This window comes from Caretta caretta, chromosome 2, assembly GCF_965140235.1.
Source record: "Caretta caretta isolate rCarCar2 chromosome 2, rCarCar1.hap1, whole genome shotgun sequence".
Taxonomy (NCBI): Eukaryota; Metazoa; Chordata; order Testudines; family Cheloniidae; genus Caretta; species Caretta caretta.
This window is the reverse complement of record NC_134207.1, coordinates 236198744-236222429: the sequence shown is the minus strand read 5'-3', so window position 1 is coordinate 236222429 and position 23686 is coordinate 236198744. Positions and strand designations below refer to the sequence as shown.

The following is a 23686-nucleotide window of genomic DNA, read 5'->3' as shown; positions in this document are numbered from 1 at the left end:
CAAGCAAAGTCTAAGACTTTCACAGACAAGCAGCAGGGTGCTAAGGAACCAAAGTTTGAGTGTGGTTCCTGCGTCAGAATACGAAAACCTGGAATTTTATGCAAAGGAGACCATAAATTCACAGCTCCTCTTAAAATCACAGAGAAGAAGGGACCTTACACCTATTGACTTTCTGATGGGTGGGTATGGAATGCTTCTTATCTTGCACCTGCCTATGCACCAAGAGGAGTTTATGCCAACACCCAGTCTGCACTGGATGACTTCACCGTAGTACCAACACAACAAGACATTGCACTGGAATCGGGGCGTGACAGATGGCCTGTCAGACCCAGACGACCACCTGACTGGACTAGAGACTATGTTATGTAGTATCTACAGTGTTTTCAGTGTAATATTTCTGCCAACAGTATAGTGTCTTGTTTCATATTTGTTTATTTTAGTTGGGAGAGTTTCTTAAGAAAGGAGAGAATGTGGTATTTAGCTGTTGCTTGTAATTATTAGAATTGGGAGCACTGGCTTTTGGGAATCTGAAAGGACAGGAAACAGGAAGGAGGGGAGAGGAGTTGAGAGGCTGGGAGAAAGCTACAGAGGGTGCAGCAGCAGCTTGGTAAAGAGGTTTCCACTTCGAAAATAAAGTCCTGTTGAAGCTTGTTAGTACCTTGCCTGGTTGATATAACAGCAACTCCCACTAACATCACTAACCTGTGACAAAAATCACTGTGTACTTCTCTAACAAGTTTATCATTAAACAACTTCTTCACCAGTTGGCTAACTACACTCACTCAATAAAAATGCACAAATTCTGGAAGTAACTTTGTAGCAGCTAAGTAGCAATAATGTTATGTTGAATGTGCAAAGCAGCTTTTTTGCATTCAAAATTCTGTGCCGTTCAAGTGTCAGCGATATAGGCTGGCAATCAGACAGCAGCTACTGGAAATGGAGGCCTGAGAGCTCTGCGCATTGCGTTATGTTTACATTTAGAATATGCTGTGGTAATGCAAGATCTGGAAATGCTGGTCATTGGTCATACATTAAGTCATTTCAGCAGAGACCTTGCATGTCATTCAGCATCATTTAGTTGACACAAGGGCAAATATACTTAATCATTATTACCCTGTAGCCATTAAGCTTATTTGTTAACATAAAATATCCCACATTCTTCCAGATGCATCAAAGGCTTAACAATTAGAGTTATTCCTTTGAAATAAATCAAGATAGTATATTTTTGTAACTTACCCTCTTGCTTATACAATTCATGGTCGTTATAATGTGATCATACATGCTGCTATGTTATGCCTATTGATTTTGTATAATATTGATGAACTATTTACAATTGCACGCTAGATGATAATAATCCTATGTATTTTCTTGTAATTAAAATGACAATAGCTTTTAACATAACACTACCTGAATGTGGCTGGTGGAGTTTCAAAGTGGTTAATAATAGCTCTCCATTTGTTTCTCAACTCTCACTGCAGTTACAAGAGAACAATTTCAAGCTGCTTGTTCAGCGTGTCCAATTCAACAAAAACAATTTTTTTATACATTTTTTTTATAAAAAAAAATATATGCCACCATCTAATACTAGCGAAGCATGTTACTGCCAGCTGTACCCTCAGAATTGAAATGAAGGCACATAATCAACAAGACTTTTGCAAGCCCTTCAGCTAGTTGGCATTGTTGTGTGGTAAGGGGTTGTATCATTTTTAGTTTATATATGAAGGGTTTTTTAAAAATTTGATTGCACTTTTGATGTGAGACCATAGATTAAAAATGCTCTGCTCATTTTAATGTGCTTTGTAACAGGAGGTTAGTGTGATCTTTTAAACCCCCCGAGTTCTTTATTGACAGAATGATTTTAATCTTTACTACACTTACAGTTTTTATTACAATTCAAATAATTACTCTGTGTAATTACATGTAATCTTTGCTGGATACAAACCTTTTAAAAGGAGGCAGACTGAGAAATACTAAACAATAGGCACATTAAGTGTGGAAATGCATGGACATTTCTGAAAATGCAAGAATCATACAATCAATTAATCTTGCACATTTTCCTAATTTATTCTCTCTCAAATAAACCACTGGCATCTGATTCACAGCAGAAATATTTGCAGTCACTGATAGCGAAGGGTTAGATTATGAGCAGTTACTCACACTGGTGAGCAGTTACTCACACAAGTAGTCCCAGCTCTTAAGGTCAGGTGCAAGAGGGGGTTGTACATTTCCTCTCCTCCACTTCCCCCCCCCAATTTCCACTCTAACCAAGCAGAGATTCAGAGGTGCTGTAACTGGCTCCCCGGTTAGCCCTTCTGATTCTTTGCTTGGCCCCAGCAGAGAATTCAGATTAGAGCAGCCTAATTAGAGCTCTAAAAATGCACCAACAATTGTCCTAATGAACTATTTGCCAACTGAGGATTACTGAAGAAACTCCTCCTCTCCACCTTTCCCACACTTGGTGTGCCACCAGAACCAAGTCCCATGAGGATGCTGGTGTTAGAGATGGCTATTCCCCTTTCCATGCTTGCAGGGCACAGAATCTGCACGTCTGTTGGCAGCAAATGGATTGGTTACATCACAATGAACATGTTCTTAAAGTAGGGATTCGTGGCCTTCAAAGGTTTAAATGTAATAGAAGGCCTGGCATGATCCCCTTGCCTAGGGCTGAATTTCAACTAGGGTGAGCAATTCTCCTATTTTGGATAAGAAAACATTTCCAGAAGCAGCAAAAACATAAACCCTCCAAAAAAGGGGAAAGGGTACTTGGTCCATTTTGCCTGACAAGTTTTGGTTTCTTCCTTTTCTTTTCCCGCCCCCATCTTTGTTTACCACATACACAATTTCACTGAAGCCACAGACACAGAGCAAACACATTTGTGTAGCTTGGTCAGGACACTTCAGCCTTGACCATCAACATCTCCAGCTCTGAAACTTTCTTGAACAAAGCCAACTGAGTTGCGCAAAATTGTACACCAGTTTCGGCGATGTGATTAAGTGTCCACAAGGAACCTGTAAGGGACTGGGGCAGAGGCAGCCTGGCCTAACAGTCACAGCTGGGCTGGTGCCCAAAAGTCAATGACAGCCATGAGGTGGTTGTCAGCAAGCAGGGATCAGAGTAATCGCTAGAGACAGGATTGATAAGCAAGAGTCATGGTCAACGTCAGGCCGGGCTCAGAGACTGGAAATCAGGAACCATGGTGCAGTCTGGAGTTGCAGCAGGCCAGAAATCTGTGTGGTTGCCCAGTCAACTTCCTGGGGCACCCTCCAGGGTGGAAAAAAACTCCAAAAACACAGCACAGTTGGCTAACCAGAGGGCCACAGGGTACTGCACTCCAGATCCTTTGGGCAGTACTTCCTGGAGTACCTAATTTCCACAGTGCTCCTTGGATAGGCTTCCAAATGCCCTGCCAGTGGCAGTGTGGGGCCGTCAGCTGTCCCAGGCTCCGGAGATCCAGGTTCTAGTCTTACAAAACTAGTAAGACAAGCAGGTCAACTGATATTCACTTGTGACCAAAACACAAGCTGATCCTAGGTTTACATGGGTGAAAGATTTGTGCTCATCTTCAAAATTAGGAAAGGGTTCAGGAAAGAGCTGCAAGAATGATCTGTGGGCTGGAAAACAAGCCTTACAGTGAGAGGCTAAAGCAGCTCAATCTATTTAGTTTATCCAAGGAAAGGGTAAGAGATGACTTGACCATGATCTAGGAGAACCTAGATAAGGAAGAAATTTTTGATAGTAGATAGTTCTGTGATCTAGCAGACAAAGGCATAATCAGATCCTATGGTGTAGCAAAGCGACAACTCACTGGTGCTGTGCCTCCTGATTGCCCTGGGAATTAGCTCAACTCCAGCTCCGGAGCGCCCTCTGCTGGCCGATGTCTCGCCTGCCTCAGGCCCCGTGTCACTCCCAGACCCTGGTGCCCTTTACCCTAGGGGTTCTGCCCCACAGCAGTCCCCACGCTCTAGGTCTTCCCTCCCAGGGGAACCCCCAACCCTCTAAGCCCACCTTGCCTAAGTGGCTACTCCCAGTCATCATCTAGCCCCCTTTCACTGGGGCAGACTGCAGTCTGTAATGGCCACTCATCATTGGCAAGGGGGTTGGACCAAGCTGCCTTGCCTAACCCCGGGCTGCACCTCTGTAGCCCCAGTACCTCTGTAGGCCTTCAACAAGGCCGGCAGCCTGGGAATTTACCAGGCTGGAGCTCCCCTGCTCCCTTTGCCCTTCCCCAGCACTGCTCCGCTTCAGGTACCTTGCTCCTAGGCAGCTAGCCCTTCCCACTCCAGGGCTAGAGTGAGACTCCTCAGCTCGTGGCCCCCAGCCCTCTTATCCGGACCAGCTGGGCCCTGATTGAGTTGGCCACACCTGTGGTCAGCTACTCACTCAGCTGGCTCTCACTGCTTTTCCCAGCCGCAGCCCTCTCCAAGGCTGCTTTTAACCCCTGTATCTTGGAGTGGAGCAGCTCCCCCACTACATATGGATAAAAGCTGAAGCAAGAAATTCAGCTAGAAATAAGGTGCAAATTTCTAATAAGGGAAATGAACGATTGTAACAATTTACTAGGGATGTGGTGGATTCTCCATGATGGGAAGTCTTTTAAAAAAAAGAGTGGATATCTCTAACATATATGCTCTAGTTCAAACAGTATTTGTAGATATGAAACAAAGATTACTGGTTGAGATTATTTGGACTGCGTTATGCAGCAGATCAGACTAGATGATCATAATGGTCCCTTTTAGCCTTAAAATATATGATTCTATTAAAAGCCATTGTCCATCAAGCACCAGACATGTCTAATACACATTTTTAAATTCCTCATTTAACTAGTGTAATTACTGCCTGTTAACTTATATACTTGAGATTATGTCCTTCTGCTACAACAAAGGAATTACCATAACAGCACAGGACGTTGGTTCACCTAGTCTGGTGCTCTGTTTATGGAAGTGGGCTGTAGTGGGTATTTCAGAGCAAGAGTGAACCATACCCCATAATGCACCTGATCAATAGTATAATGGTAGAACATGATGGTAGCTAGGTGTGGAAGTCCTTCCTGACTTTAGCTGAAGTGCATACATATAGATCATATGTATACACTATTGATTTCCATATGCCTACTGAATCACAGGCATGCGTCTGTTTGGATATTTGTACCAGTCACTTATATAAAAAGGAAATATGGTATATCAGCAAAACTAGGAATGTTGGAATCATTGGAATGTCGTTCCTAACACACTGTAGAGAAAGCTTGGCTTAATTGCAATGGTCTGCTGCTTTAGAAAGACTAAGCTTGGTCTTCATCACTTTTCCAAAAAGACATCATTATTCAGTGATGAGTAGAGCCCTGCATGGATACAAAAATGTGGATCCGCATCTGATCCGCATCCAACAGAATCAATCCGTGATCTGCCACGCGATCCTCTAGCCATCTTTTACCAGTATCTGCATCCGCACCTGCAGCAACAAGCCATCTCACAAGGGCTAGCGATGGAGGGCATGGGATGAGCAAGTGGGGGACAGAGACTTGAGGAGAAGAGGCTCGGAGGAAGGGGCAGCATGAGGGGGGGGTGGGGCTGGGAGGAAGGGGAGTTGCATTGTGTGCTGCTCCCAGGGGCTTGCAAGCAATGGCAGCAGTGTGTGTTGCATCACAGTGGGGTGGAATGCTGTAGCCCCACCAGCTCCAATCCCCACAGCAATGGGCGGGCCCTGCTGCCCAGGAGCTGGAGGGCCAGCAGTGTGGCCTGTGTTGCCGGGCCGGGCCATAGTGGGGATGCTGGTGCTGCCCAAGGGGCCCGAGCCGCTGGACAGGAAGCAGTGCGGCAAGTGGGTGCTGGATGGCCTCAATTCCGGCCTGCCGGCCAGCCCGAACCACTGGCTGCCCGATCCAAATGCCGCGGGACAGGCACCGCCAGTGAGTAGAGCCCTGTGTGGTTGTATCCACATCCGATCCACTACCCGCAAAAATGATCCGCGGATATCCGCATCTGTGGGGTTCTGCTGCTATGATTTGCTGCGCTCTCGTAATGAGTATATGAGACACAGACAAATTATTCAGTTACTGGCAATCTTTTCCTTACCTTGCTCACTAATCATAAATATAATCATTTAATTCATAAGTCATTATATTAAACCTTTTCCCTGTGATACAAGGAAACAAAAAAGCATAAAATAACTTTTTTTATGCTCTAGAGAGTCAATGACTGAACCCAAAATGACTATTCTTATGAACACAGACATCTAACTCAGAATTCCCCTTTTTAAAAAGGAGCAGAACAAAATGTTAGTCTAATAAATTAAAACATCAAGATCCCTACCCAGTCAGACCCCGGAATGTCAGAAAGATTACCAAGGAATTACTGAATATAAAGTAATCAATGTTAAGAGGTAAATCAGATTTCAAGAATCAACATGATAGTGAACAGATGATTTGTGTGTTGTTCTCCCCCAAAATATGTGAAACCAACTCCGTGCATACCTTCTAGGCCAAAAGGAGCAAACATACGAGGTTCATGTAGCCCACAACATAATATTTTCTTCTGAACATTTTGCTAACTCATGGCATCCTATATAAAGAGAGGATATGATAGAATTCAGTGAAATTTTGTTTTAACAGAAAACCTACCACTCTAATGGGAAGGTTGGAATCATTACAGCCTAGCGAGAAAACACTCCAAGTCTAGGATTAGTAAACAAAGTGAATGAATTTTGCTATGCCAGAAAGTGCACAGTACTGATTTTATATTGCTTACTGGAAGGTATAATGGAAAGCTAGGATAACTGAAGCCAAGCCAAACAACTGAGTCAAGCAGGAAGCCTAATAAGGGAGGCAAAGGCCAGTGAACTCTCTGGACTGGACACTTCATCACATTTCCTTTCAAACATAATCTGGATCTGCACAAGGACAAAGACTGCTGAAAGGGAAACAGGCTGCAAGTCCTCAAAGACCTAAATCAGAGAATTGCAATACTGCGATATAAGTGGCAGATGTGTCTGTGGAGTTTGCTGTTCTTGCTTCATAACTGTTTAGTTCGGATATCTCTCTGGTTGGTAGATATACCTCCTAAGCTTCAAGAGGAAGAACATTAAGATTTATAAAAGGTATTATAACTGTTAGATTAAATTTTATGAGGGCACCTTTAATTGCTAACCATAAAAGTATTGCAATAAAAATTACCTTACAATACTATCTAGAAATCACTTTCATAATATCACTAAATTTCTTTACTAGGAGTAAAGAATTTAGTAAAGTACTTCTTTGATTAAAGATATTATCAAACATATTTTATTTGGCAGAGACCCTGTTTCAACTTACTGTTACTTGATGTACTTTGTGAGAGGATCCAGGCAGAAAGGGAACTTACTTGCTTACCACTTACTCTTTTACTTCAGTCAAATATATTTTTGTGGATTTTTTTCTGTGTGCTAATCCTAATTCTCAATGGAACAGCCTTTTCTTGATCCATAACTCTGCCTACAATATAGTGAACAGTTCCAATGTACAGAAATCCCTACCCCACAAAAAATAAATGTCTGGACATTTGCAGTGTCCCTGCAGCAGTTGACAACACGACGCAGGAGAAAAGTCACAGAAAGGTGATTTTTTTTCACCACCTTTCTCTTATTTTATTCTAACAGATGGAGATTTTTCTATAAAAAAGAGAAACAAAATAGCATATTCATTTCTCACACAGAATATGGAGATAGCATTCATGGTGAAAACCAAATCCTTATGCTTTGTATGTGCACTCTGTGCACATCTTCACCAAGCAAAAATATCGATAATGGGCCAGGTGCCCCCCCACAGATGCTGTGGGTGCAATTTGCCTACCTCTGGGCTTGTAGAGAAACCACAGATTGGAGGGGAGAGTCACCTAAGCAATTTTTCAGAGATATGCATTTGCCAGACTGGTGGCAAATACTCAGCTGCAGTCACTCAAGCCTCTATACTACCACCTTATCTAGGAACATTTCCCTTATCAACTCAGAGCAAGTAGAAACAGCAGCTTTAATTATAGCAGTAAGGTGGGCTTTTTTGGCTGAACACCAGAAAATAAGAAAAAAAGAAAAGGGGCGTATGCACATGAAAGTTAACAACAGGTAGGCTGTTGGTATGCTGACATCACAACCTATCATGCTGATCTATACTCTCTCATTGTTTTCCTGTTCTCCGCATCTGTTCGTATCCATCTGTTGTCTCTTGTCTTATATCATAAACACCTTGGGGCAGGGACCATCTTATTGTTCTGTGTTTGTACAGCATCTAGCACTCTGGGGTCCTGGTCCATGACTCAGCTCTTAGGTAATACAAAATAATAAATAACGAAGAGAATTGGGGCCAATATTTGTCTCTCATATATTTCTGATAAATGGAGAATGGCATCTCAAGATTTAGCCTAGTATAATTAAACCTGTATTTTAAGTACATTTCACAGTTCACTGAATGTGAGAGAACTCTTTACTTTCATCTATATGAGATACTGATGCAGTCCTACAAGGTAAAATTATATTCTACTGTAGGATGTCTTTAAAGTAGCTGATTTACCAAGTTACATGTAGGAGGTCAATCCTGGCTTTAAATTCAGCCCTGAGCATACGGAGGAGGAGGGGAGTTCAAAAATCTGGACACAAATCCCAACTTTCCCAAATGAAAGTCTCTGAATTTGTCCAGTTTTAGAGAGAGACTAAATCTAAATTCACAGCTTGAATATTGTGGGTTCTGTGGATCTGATCCAGGTTTGGACTTGCCCAGCTCTTTCTCAAATTAATTCAAAACAAAATCCCATTATAAATAATACCTACAGGGGAGAAGGATGTTCAGTGTTTAGGGCACTTACATGAGACTCAGGAAAGCTGAATTCAATTCACATCTCTGTCACAGACTTCCTGTGTGGCCTTGGGCAAGTCCCAGTCTCTCTGTGCCTCAGGTCCCCATCTGTGAAGTGGCGATGACAACTTTTTACTACCTCAGAGGTCTGTTGTGAGAATAAATACATTAAAGACTGAAGGACCTAGCTACTGTAGTAATGAGACCATACAGATTTATATGTAAATTTTGGTTTTATCTAAAACTTCTTCTGCATTCTGGAACCCCTAACAGGAAACCTCTGAAGTTAGTGGATATCTGTAATATTAAAATACGTTGTGTGTTGACAGATTTTTTTCTACTTCATTTTTAGACCGGAGTACGGAGAATTTGTATAAGCTGTCATAAACTGTTATTTCTCTTTCAACAAAGACAATCATGTAAGGATATAGATATTCAGGCCTGTCTGTAAAGGCCTATACTCTAAGAATTTAGGGGTATTCTTATCACTTAGCTAGTTATAGCAGTGTAAAAGAAAGAATCAAAATTACTGTTTGCTGGTGTAAGGGCCTTTTCTTACTGTGACAGTCTGAGGCCCTGTTCTTAGGCTAAGATTTTTGGCTAAGCAGCAGAGGCAGCCATAAGCTGGGAAGCGACTAGTCACCTCCTCACATTTCAAACTAGTTACATTGAAATAAGGCAATCTGGGGCTGTTAGAAAGGTGATCTGATTTATCACCTCCAGAGAAAAGGAAGAGCCTAGAGGATGTAAAAGGAAGTTTAGTTTGATAGTTTTCTGTTCAGTAGCTGCGCATGGAGCGGCCGCCGACCCTGCTCCCCGACTGGAGCACGGGATTGGGGCAAGCCCCAGACCCCACTCCCCAGCGGGAGCTCGAGGGCCGGATTAAATTGGCTGGTGAACTGGTTGTGGCCTGCGGGCCGTAGTTTGCCCACCCCTGATTTAAACCATTTTCAGAAGTGACATGGCTGGATGCTAAAGCCGTACTGACAAACACAACTCTGCAAAAATGCTCTTCATGCATTGTATGTCAACTATGCGTATTAATTTCTAGCTATAAACAGCTGGTTTTACTCCAGGATTTCAAAGATGCTAAAATCGTAACAATCTACAAGCACAAAGGGGACAGACCTGACTGCGGCTATTATCGTGGCATTTTGCTCCTCTCCACCACTGGTAGGACCCTAGGTAAGCTGTTGCTGAAAAGACTTCAGGTTATTGCAGATGATGTACTCCCTGAATTCAAGTGCGGGTTTTGTTCATCACACAGTAGTGCTGACATGATATTTAACCTACATCAGTTACAGGAGAAAGCTGCTGGCCAACAAATGCCCCGTACTTTGCCTTTGGTAACCTTAATAGGGCATTCGACTCAGTCAGACGCTCTGCTCTCTGGTGCCATCTTGCAAAGTTTGGTTGCCCAAACAAACTAATCAACCTTATATGCTGCTTCCATGACAACATGCAGGCACATGCACCAGTGGGTTTCAACTCATCCGATCCTTCCCTATAGCCTAATGGGTTAAACAGGGCTGTGCGCTTGCCCCTATATTATTTACTTTGTTCCTGGCTGGAGTGCTAGAAGTCGCCGCACATACTATCACTATAGGTGTCATTCTAACAACACTTCCTCCTTGTCCCTATCCAACTCTCTTTCCTTCTAGAGAGTGACTGCAGACCCCTTCCTGCTCTGGCTTCCTGTTTTATAATCCTAGCTCACCTCCTCCCCCAGCTGGGCTTCATCTGCCATTAGACTTTATCAAACCTTGGTTTCCCTCCAGGTGCATTATATAAGGCTAATTGTCTCTTCCTGACCCATATTAACCTGATCTGGGCTTGCATAGGGTGAACAATCCATCACAATCCTACATAATTACCACATAAGATTACATCATTAGTTAACAATTATAAGAAGATTAACTGTTTAACATGAAATCTGCTTCCCTTTCAGCGATCAGAAATGAATATACTTCCTCCCCCCCTTTAAAAATTGGCTATTTTGAATAAAATAAAAGCAAACAGGTGAAAGAAGTGACCACTTGTCAGACCTCTCTTACATTATGTTACTCACTGCAACAACGAACTCTGCAAACAGAACCAGCCATTGTGTTTGTTGTCTATTTCTATGTATTTCATCTGTCCACTATAGGCCTGATTCTGCCACCCATACTCACACTGAATAGTTTTGCTAATATTCAGACTGAAATAATTGGGACTAGTCGTGGAATAAGATCCTAGTCAGCCTGTGCAAAAGTGACAGAGTTAATCCCTAGATAACTGGCCCAGTTATATGACAAAATGGCTATTCCACACTGCCCCTATTGAATTGTGGAGAAACCAGAACATTACCCTACGTATTTACATTCATATTCATTTCACAGCTGGGATAGATAGTAAACTTCTGTTAATGCAAGATTATAAGTGAAACCCTTGCTGGCCTTTAGGTTGCTGTTTGCATGAAGTGTCTTGGGACTTTGTTTTTCCCTTATTATTTCTTAGCCATCATTCAATCTAATCACAGCTCCTGAAACCTTTACAGATCACTTTTTTGGTTCCAGTTTTCTCTGGCTGTGTAATTAATTTTTTTTTGCCTTTTTTCCCCTCTAGGAGTTGCACTTTCAGTGAATTAAACAGATGGAAACCTGAAAGACTCAGGAAAGTAAAGACGTATTCAAGAAAAAAGTCAGCTAACTAAAAGGAAAATTATTTGCTGGAGCACATAATCTCCTCTTTTATGTAGTTATCCACTGATTATAGGCAGAGCAACATTAATGAAATCACAGGTGGCTTTCAAAAGAGAGTTGCATAATGGGGCAAATTTGAGGTAGGAGGAAAACATTTACATGAAAACCCCTATGGAAGAAAACCCATGTAATTTAATGAGGATGAAACCATTAAGGTTTTGTAGCCGTTGGGGTTTTTTGAAACCATCCTCTGGAACTCTGCAGTAAGGATATAAGACCTCCGATTTTTTTATGAAGGTTTAAAAATCCTATAGAAAAGTTACCTATTAAATTCAGAAGAGTGTCTCCATACCCATATACACTCACAAATTTCCTTTCCCATTCATTTTCTGTATCTCTCCCTACTATTCAAATATTTGTGCTTGACTAAGAGCTTTCTTCTTCAAAAAACAGACCTTTTTTAAATTCTGCCAAGAAATCATAAATCAAGTCTGTTGCCAGGGAAATAATTGTGTTGTTACAAATTTAGTCATATGACTTCCCCTGTTAGAGAATAGTCCGGAAAAAAGAAAACCTTAAGTTTGAAAACAAATAAAAAAAAAAACAAAACTGACAAGCAAAATCCTGGAGAAAGATATCAGGGAGGCATTAACCATAGAATATTAGACTTATTACTATGTGTTTACTGGTATGCATTCAGAGCATGCAAGCACTGTGATTCGACTAACCCCTAAATTGGTGTAAGCGAGGGAGGGAGAATATTTCTTTGCCCTTTTCAGACTTGCACAGGTCAAGACACAATGTAACCCTAAAACAACTTTTGAGAGGAGACATTGCAAGATTAGGATTTACCCTAATTCGGTGCACCAACATTTTCCCAATTCTCAGATCTCCTATCCCTATTATTGGAGATCGGTTTAGGCCCAAGTACATCTTTCACAGTTTGCTCTGCAAAACAAAGTCAACAATAATGTCGCTATTTCTGATACTGCATCCTTTCGACATATGATTCGAATTGCCCTGACATTAGGTGAGTGAAGGAGATATAATGGTGATGCAAGCTCATCACTGTCTCCAGGTACTAAAATATACCTCTCATGGGTTACTTCAGGTCATCACTGTTCAGAATTGAAACAATGGGCAAATTCAGCTATGCTGCAAGCAGGTGTGACTCCACAGTAGTCAAGGCAGTAGAAGGCAGAGTGTTTTGGAGGAACAAGCACAGAGCTAGGAGTCAGGGGCCCCTGGACTGTAATCTTGGCTTTACCACTGATTATCCATCACTTCTTAATTACTTTGATTAGCAGTAAAATATGTATCAAAATGGACAGTCCAAGTCCTTATAAGTAGACTTGAGCGTTAACTCCCGTTGAGCTGAATGAGGGCCCTATTGGTTCAGGCCGTCTGCAGACTCAAGTTGACATCACTGCATTGGTGACACTCATGTCCATCTTCAAGGGTTAGAGACGTGTTTTTTCAAATGAAAGCTTAGATTTTGGAACACAAATTAGCAGCCACCACCAAACAGTTCCAGCTTACCAATTCAATCAGTTGCAGGCCACACAGTGCAAGCCAGGAATATAACAAAACCATCTTCAAAATACAGAGTAAAATTGTCAGTTATCTCAGTTGAAATTCTTCACCTTTTAATTTAACCTGATACGATCTCTATAGAAAAAAAAAAACAAAAAAAAAAACCCCACACAAGGCAGCAATAAGACCAATGTTGGTAGGAGGACATGCTCTAAAAGCCTGATCATCCAGATGGAACAGATAAATCTGTTACCATTTCTCTAAATATCAACTCTGCATAATTAGCAGCTGCTAAAATAACAGAAGCCAATTGAAGAAAAACATGGTATGCTCTATATACATTTATTAAATACCTTATGTTTTCAAACATAGCTTTCCATATTTGCTGCAAAACTATGTGGCTTTGTGCACTACATAACTAAGGGGAAAATGACATCAGTGAAATAGGCTATTACTATTTCCATCAGAAAGATGGGGGACTCGTCTACGTGAGCAAGATGGAAAAATATATTCATCAAAAGGAAAAGCTTTTAAAAGCTGCCACTATCTAAGAGATCAGCATCCTGTCTCCCTTGGAGACAGCTAAACCCCACATTTATCTAAATTATCTTGGTAATATGACAGAGTGATTGCTCACTAATGGTCAGTAACAGTTTTCTTTGTCATTTTCCTTGTCATTACCTTCTCAGAATGAACTCCAGAATAAACTGCTTGTGTGCTGTGACTAGAATACAAAGCACACTGTTACAACAGACACAATTTCTATCGAACTCATGTACCCACACATCAGACTTTTGACATTTCATTTATGAAAAATAATACCCTTTTATTGCATAGCCTGATGAGCTTAGAGATATTTTATACTTAAAGAGAAAAGAAGCAGTATTTACTTGGCACAAATGTCTTCTGTTTTTTCATCTGATATGATATACACTAGCTATGTTCTCTGCAAAGCGAAGGGTTTGCATGGATAGGTGCTCAAGGATATCTACTTTTCTCGATGGACGTTTTTGTGCTTTGTGGTCCATTCATCTGCATTTTTTAATTTGGATGTTTAACTCCATTTGCCCTTTTTCAATGGCTATGGAGAATCACTGATTATACAGTCAGTCTGAAACTCATTTCCCCTGCTGAGCCTGAGAAAAGCCCTTACAGAAGGCTGGTACACATGCGGGCTGATTAAGGGGAGGAAAAGGAGCCAATAAAGAGTAGAATTTTTCAATGCCTGACCTCCATTGTGTTTCTTTGTAATTAAATGGAAATGATACACTGAGTTGCAAAGAGGAAGCAACTGATCAAATCAAGGGGCAGAAGCACAGGAGCAGACATCTTCCCATCTCAAGCTGTCCAGCTTTAAAAAATGTCAGACTGAAAAAAGGAAGATTTAAAAGTCACACTATGACAGAGAACACACAAAGTTTATAAGTAGCTCACAAAATATTTAGGCCCAGCTCCTCTAGTGCAGTTGGAAAGCTTTGTGCTGTTCTATTAGGACACTGCTGCCCTAAAACCAGTTTAACAGTCCACAGGAAGAACTCCTCTCCCCAGGCATAAGCAGGCTCAGTGGCCTAGAGCTATCTCAGCACTTCTGACGCATTCTCACTCCCATTCGCTTGTACTAACTGGATGTTTTCAGGGCATTTCCGAACACTGATGACCCCAACTGCTGTAACAACCCCTTGACACCATGGCACCTAGTCAAACTTAGATCAACCTTGAGATTGCCTTAAATTATCCTGGGGACTGGTCCAGCACCCAGTCAGCTAAAGATGGGGGCAGGAAGAGCAAATCTCTCAAGATGTGCCATATGATCCTCCATTTATAAGCCAACTGAAATTCAAATGGGCTGGTAGCCATGCAGTAACAGCAACACCACATGTTGTTGTGGCGTCTCAGCTATGTACTGTTGGCCACCTCCATACTCTTGCCATACTGATAAAATACTTTGCTTTGCTACCGGGGCCTTGCAATAACTGAGTTACTAGCCATACCAGAAGGATCATGTTTTAGCTACACTTCCCTTATTCCTCTATAGCAGTGTTTCTCAATGGGTGGGACACAACCCCCCGGGTATCATGAAAGGCACTGAAAATTTTCTCTTGTCATTTGAATAAGGAGCTGCCAACCTGAAACTGAGAAACATTGCTTTGTAATATTTCTAAGGACACTAATCACTGTGGTATTTGAGAGACCCTAGTTGAAGAGTTACTTCTCTCTTAAAACAAGCTCTACCTCACATCACAGAATTTCCATGGACGCAAGGCTTCTAATTTCAACTGTCACCATGTTGACCAGGTCCTGTACTTTGAACAGCAATTTATGACTGCAAAGCTCAGCTGTGGAAAACATTTAATCCTTATGCAGAACTAATTACTAGGAAAGGTTTGATTGATTTATTTCCATGTATGTGTTAGTATTCAAAGGACAGATTCTAATCTCTGATCCAGGACACACATCGCCATATCTGAGACTGAAATGTCTGCTACCGAGATGCTAAAGGGGCAAGAGTGCCCCAGCCATGAATATCCAGTTATCCCTGTATTAGAGGCAGATTTTTTAAGATGAGGCGAGGTAACCCATGTTCTGGCAACAAGGCTGCTGAACTTTGTGGGCCTTTACCAGAGTCACTTGACAGAGTAATTCAGACAAAGGCATCTTTGTTTATTCGGCTAAACAGCTGCTAATGCAAGGAGCTAGTGCTGCACTGATTAAAACAAAACAAAAACAGACTTGCATAAAATATTGTAGACCTTTATAAGGGGCCATTTTGTGCCTCACCCTGAGAAAGAGACTGACCTCACACTCAAATGTGTTAAAGCCTCACAAAAACCACTATGACAACTGGCACTAATTAGAATTGTTTGCTGGCAGTCTCCGCAGAGAGTCCAGGAATTGAATGGTAATGGCCTCTCCCACCTCACTGGAGGTGGTCTCCTGTGTTGAGCCACATAGGCAGGAAAGCCATAATTGCCAAATCTCAGACTTTATCAGAAAGGTGGATGAATTAAAGAGTTCAGTCTCCATAGCTTTCCAAATGGAACCTTTTATATTAAAAAATGGCAGGGGGAGAGAATGAGAGAAGCTTGGGCTTTAAAGCAGAGTCCATGTTCTTTCACGCATATATTTTTCACCCTGAAACACAGCCTAATTGTTTGCTGTATTTTTAGTGCCTGTGCAGATAGTAGATCTCTTTTGGCAGGGTATGTGTCTGAACCAGAAAGGAGCAGACGATTGGCACAGAGCATTAATAACTCTTACGTCCAGGCTTTGGTGCATCATTGGTTGTCACATCTACTCAGACTCCAGTTCCTTGTTTTAAAAATACCACTTACTGCCTCAAGACAAGCAGTCTCCTTGAGTGTTATGAAACACAGCAGCAAACCACTTCCACAAACTGAACTGGGCACAAGCCTGAGATCATCAAATCATGCCTAGAGAAGGCTGGCTGATGCCCACGCATATGATCTGGGAAATCAGCACATCCTACGTATTTTAGATGAATCAGCCACTGCTGTGTATCTGTAGCACTTATCTCCTTTACATCCCAATTTCAGCACAGTCCTGTTTACGACCTACTATACTGGAACCAAATCAACTCTTAAAATTTCCAGAGGAAGGGAGGCTAATACAAAACTGAAAGCTGCAGACTTGTTGCTCTAAAGAGTCTAGGAAGGATTTAGAGTGGGAGCTCTACTACCAATTTTCAAGTAAAACTAGCATTATGTAAAATATTTTACATAATGCTGGTCTGTCAGAAATTGACTATCTGTCTGAAGATAAAGATCAGTTCAGATAGCCACAGACTGCTAGTCAGATTATTTTCCCCATTCAGCCTTTCACTCCTGAAGCATGTTCAAATGTTTCAAAATAAAACATGGCCATAAATAGTCAATAAAAGTGTCATAAGGTGCTGCTAAAGTTCAGGAGCTTGAAATCAGCTCCCAAATTACCCCAACCAACAATCGTTTGCATATGAGAAGCTGTTCTACTCTGTACATTTTCCACTGTGTAGAATTCCTTTTGTATGAGAATGATTCTGCACATCCCAAAGTTTTGCTGTGTGCATCGAGTTCTTAGACACACTGAATATGTGTGTTTGTGTGTTGTACGAGGTGCCATTTCAAGTGACCATCCTTTATGGGTGAGCTTGTGCTGAGCATACCCAGTGCCAAAGCAGCAGTAATAATATAATACTTAGTATTTAATAATTTAACACTGGAGGATGATGGACTATCTTAGGTTTTAGTGCCTTTTTTAGTTTCATCTTGAGAAGATTTAAAGTCGCTTCCTCTATCAAGGTGAAAATTTCAGGAAGAGAAGCTGATTGCCTTACAGCCCAGTGCCAAATGTTACTGTAAATTTATCTTTGTGACAAGAGTGATGACATTGGTCATAAATTGTTTAGAGGTAAGTGATTGGTTGTTGCTATGATGGTTCTTTAATCAGCTATTTTATAGGATTTTTTTTATATTGCACTTTCCATAAATTGGGGACATAAAATCACCTTAAGACCTTTTATTCACAGGATACGATGCCACCTTCCTCAAAAGTGTTTTAAAATCCAGACTTCTGATATTTTTGGGGTGGGGTCTCAGACTTTCAGTTTCTGTGGTATGTAAAATCCCTGTATGGTTTTTTTTAAATTGATGCTTGCTGTGGATGACCTCATTCAAACTAGATTGGGCAAAGCGGCATAGCTGTAAGTCAGGCCTTGCATCAGATGTGTCCAAAGACTTTGGAGGGAGAGGGCCTGAAAAGTGGAGTAAGAGAAGTTCATAATCTATAAGAAATCAAGGGTAGCCAAGACACTTTTTGGGTCAAGTCACCTGAGGGAAGACTGATGTTCCTGAAACCCTGAGACCGATCACCTGGGGGAGAGAAAGTCCAGCTTTTGATCAATCTGCCCCTGCATCTGATGGAGGCCCACTAGCACAAGCTACTATGCAAGGGGAACATCACCATCTGCCTCCTTGACCATAGTCTCAGCTCCTACATTGAGAGCATTCAGAAGACTGCAAGAGCTGAAGAGTTTGTGAACCCCTTGTCATCTTAGGTAACTTACTTTTCCTTTTTCTATTATTATCTGGGGCATGTCCCAGCCCTTTCTATACTCTTTAATTTGAGGGCAGGGCTGGCTCTAGGCACCAGCAAACCAAGCACTTGCTTGGGGTGGCACTTTTCAAGGGGTGGCACTCTCGGCTCCCCCCCCCTTTTTTTTGCTTTGATGGCACTCCGTTTTTTTTTGTTTTTTTTTTTTTTTGGCGCTTGGGGTGGCAAAAAACCTAGAGCCGGCCCTGTTTGAGGGTATGAAAATGTGACTGTGGGTTTGCCTGTGTTAGCATTCAACATCCACATGGGACCAGGGGATCATCCAATGTGGGACCAACATCCACCATGGGACCATCCAATGTGGGACCAAACTACAACTCCCATAATGCAGCTGAATGTTTTGTTGAAATGATTTGGAAAAAAAAATGTTTCAAGTCAGTTTAATGAAAAGAGATATGCTGATTTGAGTCAAACCAACAGAAAAGGAAACATTACATTTTTATTTTCCCAATGGAAAAAAATCAAAATATTCCCACAGAAAATTTTAATTTAGCAGAGACTGCATTTTCCATTGAAAAATCATTCCTATGGAAAATTTCCAACCAGCTGTAATAGGGTCTCTGAGTGTCTCAGGCTTGCTTGTGTATTTATGCACAGCTTGTTGCTTTTTCTAAGAGTTATTTATACCAGAAAGTAGAATCTCAATGAGCTGGAACCTATTACTGCTTCAGCAGATGTTTTGGAAAATTGTTTCCTGGCTGTTGATATGAGTTAAAATGACAAGAGAGTTTGGCACTGACCAGTGGGAGATTTCAAGGTTCTATCATTATCATGAAGCAAGTCAGGACCTATTTTATGTAGTAGACCATGCACAGTAACATGGGCCTGTAGCTACAATGGAAGCACACAACACCAGGTTAGTAAAGATGAGATCCTTTACACTATATCACTCTAACACGGTACTAGGCCTTGACACACATGCCTATTCCCCATAGTGTTGGTTATAGCTCTTTGGGCCTTTAAGGCTTGGAGTTGTAGTTGCAGGGTACACAACTCCAATGACTTACACCTAGTCATATGCCTTATAAAACATCTCCTAGAGGGCTTCCTGCAACTTAGACACAGAAGCAGGCAGGGGAGACCTAGGGGTGGGGAAGGAACTAAGGACCTGGAAAGGGGCTCTCATCACCTCAGATGGAAGGCCTGAGAGGGAGACATCTAAAGGGAAGTGTCTGCTGGGGAGGTCTGTAAGGACTACGAAGCCCTGGAGACAAGAGCTAAGATAAGACCCCCAAGGGGAGGTGAGAGCGCATTGGGTTGTGTCCAAATCTTTATTAATAAAGAATGACTTGAGACGAGAACTGGAACTTTGCCATGGTTTGGAGAGTGAGATCACCTGCCTTGGCTGGTGGATCAGTCCACCAACATACGTATCTTGACAAAGGAAATCTGGCATCTGCCTAATATACTAACATTCTGGTTCAAAATTAAGAGAGAAAGACACGGTAATAAAGGATACCTACAGTCAAATTCGGAGGTAGAGCTGAGGATGTCCATGTTGATGGAACTTACAACTTCTTGTAGACCCCTGAACACCAGCTTGGAGTCCCTTAGACACAGATTCCCCTAAAAATCATTTATAAGCTACACTCCTCTATATGTCATCTCTGAAGTTAGTTCAGTAGTCTACTATATCTGAAACAGAGACAAAAAAGGTCTGTAACTTTAATGCACAGGGCTTGGAAGAGCTAGGTGGTGTAGGAAAAAAAACTAAGAGGGCTAACACCTACACCACCATCTTCTATCTTCTCAGCACCTACATTAAACCAACTTGGACTCCTTCAGTCTCAAGTGCATATTCAAAATTACATTGCTTGTTTGGAAGTTGAATTAGATCTAAGCAAAAAAGAGTGAATCTTGACTTATCAACTCTTGTTTGTCTGACTGTTTACACACAATACCCTAGCCATGCTACATGATCACATTACAAATTTAAAAAAAAAATACAGGGATTGAGGGTCTTCCAAACCTTAGAAGTTTGGAGCTCCTTGCTGTACTGAAAGGTCAGAGAAGGTGTACCACAACTCACAGACTGCTGGAATATCTTTGGTTTCAGGATCTGTTAGCTGCAAAGTAAAGTTGGATAATTGGCCAGGCTGCCTAGTAACTGGGAGATCCTACCTTGAGGGATAAAAAAAAAACATTGACTTTCCCAAGTCATTAGGATGCTGCCACCTCCTTCTTTGGCTTCCTTGCTATTAATTATTAGGTAAGTGCTGATGTTACTTCCAATTTGTTAATGGAAAAGCATACTGTCTATTCAGATCACTACCATGGTTTACTCTGGTTCATGAAGGCTATTGGGTGAGATACATCCAACTGGCTTGAGAGCTGCTTGATGAGGAGAACTTTCACACATGAACCTAATACCCAATATGCATCAACCCCTCATCTCCAGAAGTCAGAGCATGACATAATCACTGCCTGTTGCAAGCTGGAAAGGGAAATTTAGCTTTCTAAGTTTTCATCTGAAATGCACTAGAGATACTATAAAAAGTTTACTACTCTTTGGGGGTGAGGGGGAGAGGAATTGAATTTTTATAGGGAAAATATACTATTTAAAATATAAATAAAATACCCTCTTGACCTTAAACATTCACAACAGAATTGAATTATAATCTTCTTAAAAGTAACCTTTGTGCCATAACATTTTGAGAGATATTTTAGGACTTTATTGCCAAGGCTACATGAATTCAGAGAGCATATGATTAGCATTAAACCAAAAAGCATTTTAATCCCTTTGTAAACTTAAAAGGGTGCTAAGAAAATAAAATACAGTGTTCCTGCCCCTATCTAAATGAAACTTTTTGCCCAACAAAAGCAGGAAATTTTAGAGATGAAGAACTTGAAAGTTATATGCCTTAGATTTTGGTGTCACTTAAATGGATGTCTAAATCCTGAGCAACTCTATCCACTTCAGTGAAGTTACTCTAAATTTGTACCAGTGTAATAGAGCAGAATCTGCTCCACAAACCTCAGATGTTAACCAATTCAGTGGTGGCTTATTTGCAGCTCCCTAACAGAGAAGCTTACAAATAAGTGGCTCAGTTCAGTAAGGTCCAGTTTACAAGTTGCATGCTACAATACAAACCTATCTTGTTTATTTTAAACAAATACACCAGTTTTAGTCCTGCCCCATTTGTTAATGTAATGAGAGAACCCAATAGAAATTACTGATTAAATCAAAAATGTTTTGGTACTACTGGCAAATAAGATTTTAGATTTCACGTCTTGCACACCTGTACCACTGATCAAAAACTAACCCAGTCATTTTAAAAAGTCTTCCATATTTGCAAACTGTGCACATATGTTTTTGAAAGACTTGCTGTTTGTATTATTGCCCCTCTGTCCTTTGCCTTCCCCATTTGTAACCTCTTCTGTTATGTCTTTAACTACGATTGTAAGCTCTTAGGTGCAGGGATTTCCTTTCACTGTCTGTCTGTACAGTAGCAGAAATATGCTTAATAAAACTACGAGTACTATTCAAAAACATTATAAGAGATATATTCTCCCATCCATGTACAGTAGTTTGCATGGCTATTTTCCATTACTGCTAATGGAAGTTGCATGCACTTCCATGGAAGACTAGATTTCATAGTCTACAGCATGGGGAGAGACAGACACAATCTAATGTATGTTTGGCGGATGATAGAGTGGGTCCCACTACTGCAGTATAAATAGTATACAATTATTTCCCTCCCCCCCAAGACAACTAGAATGTTACTTACTTTGAATGCTGGATTTAAAAAAAAAAAAGAAATATTTACCAGCCCCTTGACAGATGATGTGCTGCAGTATGACAGGTGCACAGATACTGTGGTAACAGGGCTACATGCCTACATTAGATAGACAGATGCAAAAACAGGGACTCAAGACTTTGGACCAGATCCAAAACCCATTTAAGTCAATGGAAAGACTCCTATTGATTTCAGGGGTCTTTAAATCTGGCCTTTTTCTCCTAGATCAAATGGGATATTTATTCTTCAGCTGGTTGCCCTTTTAAACAAAATAGTAAAGGAAATATATTGATAAGAATGATATTTGATGAGGCTATTACTGCTACAGTATTCTACAGCAACAGAATTCAAACAGATTGCATCGTTTCCAGGGAGGCTGTCCCAAGGAATGTGGCCTAGGACGGCTCTGCAATGCTGTGTCTTAGTTTCCCTCTTTCACAGAGGGGCTCAAAAGCTCTACCCAGTCCACATGGTCTTAAAACATTCCCCTTCTGGAGGGGGATCCAATGTATTTAATACACACAGACATCCATACTTCATGTTGGCTTCACCCAACTGGCCACCAGTTTTGTGTTTCCAACGATTCTCTCTCCTTGACTCAGGAGTCCCCAGTCCCACTTCCTGGAGCTGGGTTATAATCCACATACTCACTTTCTCCTCTGCAGGAGCCTGTCTTGTTCCCTGCAGCATTCACTGGCAGCTGCTTCTTTGAGTCAGCGGCAGCTTTCCAGATTTTTGTCCTGACTGGCATTTGCAGCCCTACCAACCTACCTACCTGGTGCATTACAGGCTCCCACTCAAACTCCTCACTCTCCCTTGGGTCTTTCTGGGTATCTCTGCTCTGCAGCTGGGAGCAAGCCTCCCAGCCTGGGAAGATGCACAAGACATGCAAGTCTTAGCACACTAAAAATAGCTGTGTGGATGTTTGACTCAGGCTATCAAACTCACCTGACCCTCTAGGCTTCAGAGCCCAAGCCAGAACATCTACATTCCTAGTTTTAGCATGCTAGCTCAAACCCCATTAGTGCGAGTCTGTCTACCTGGGCTGGGGTGCAAACATACACTTCTTTATATCCTTGGGCCTGTCCTGAGTTAGTCACATGACCTCATTCATTCTCACTCATCCTCCCCAACTGGGGAGAGGGGCTAAGCTTGTCACAGAGGAGGGGCTGATGCCTATCTCCCCATAAGGGGCCCAGCCACTCTGATAGTTAGATTCTGCCACCATTACTCATGTTTGGTATTAACTTACTTTGCAAGTGGGCCCACTGAAATCAGCACTGGATCTCAAAACAGGGTATTAAGACCCCAATCCTGCACAAACTTCTCCTTATTAGCCTAAATCTACACAAAGAACTGGTGATTTGCAGTATGTCACAGGGCAAGTACACCCCGTCCCCCATTGGGGAGGGGCAAGGGCATTGTAGCCTCATGGTTAAGTCTGGCTGACTACCCGTAGCCTCTGGGCAGTAGGGCCTAGTGGCCAAAGGCCATGAGGTTGCCTTTCCTCACAGAGTTATGTGGCCTAGTTGTCAGAGTACATGTGTCTGCCCTCTCCCTCAGGGCAGTATGGCCTTATGGCCAGAGTCAATATGGCCTCCCCTCTCCACAAGACTGTGTGGCCTACTGACCAGAATTAATAAGACTTCCCTTCTCCACATGGTTATGAAGCCTAGTGGCAAATCGGGGAGGTGGACCACCACCTGGGGGGATGGGTGGCAGCCAGGGTAGGGTGACTCTGGCCCTCCCTACTCCACTAGGTCCCAGTCCAGGGTCCTGGCAGTGGCATGTGTGCTCGCCACTGAGT

At 41.8% G+C, this 23686-nt stretch overlaps 1 protein-coding gene across 10 annotated transcripts in view; it reads right to left on the bottom strand.

Annotated features, from left to right (window-relative positions):
• MYO3A (myosin IIIA) overlaps positions 1 to 23686 on the bottom strand; it is a 299867-nt gene that overhangs the window by 263468 nt on the left and 12713 nt on the right. Inside the window, exon 2 of one of the 10 annotated variants that reach the window (XM_075125925.1) lies at positions 8830 to 8967. The exons of the other annotated variants lie outside the window; for them this stretch is intronic. The gene's annotated coding sequence lies outside the window, so the exon portion shown is untranslated. The remainder of the gene's footprint in view (positions 1 to 8829; positions 8968 to 23686) is intronic. 10 annotated transcript variants of the gene reach the window in all.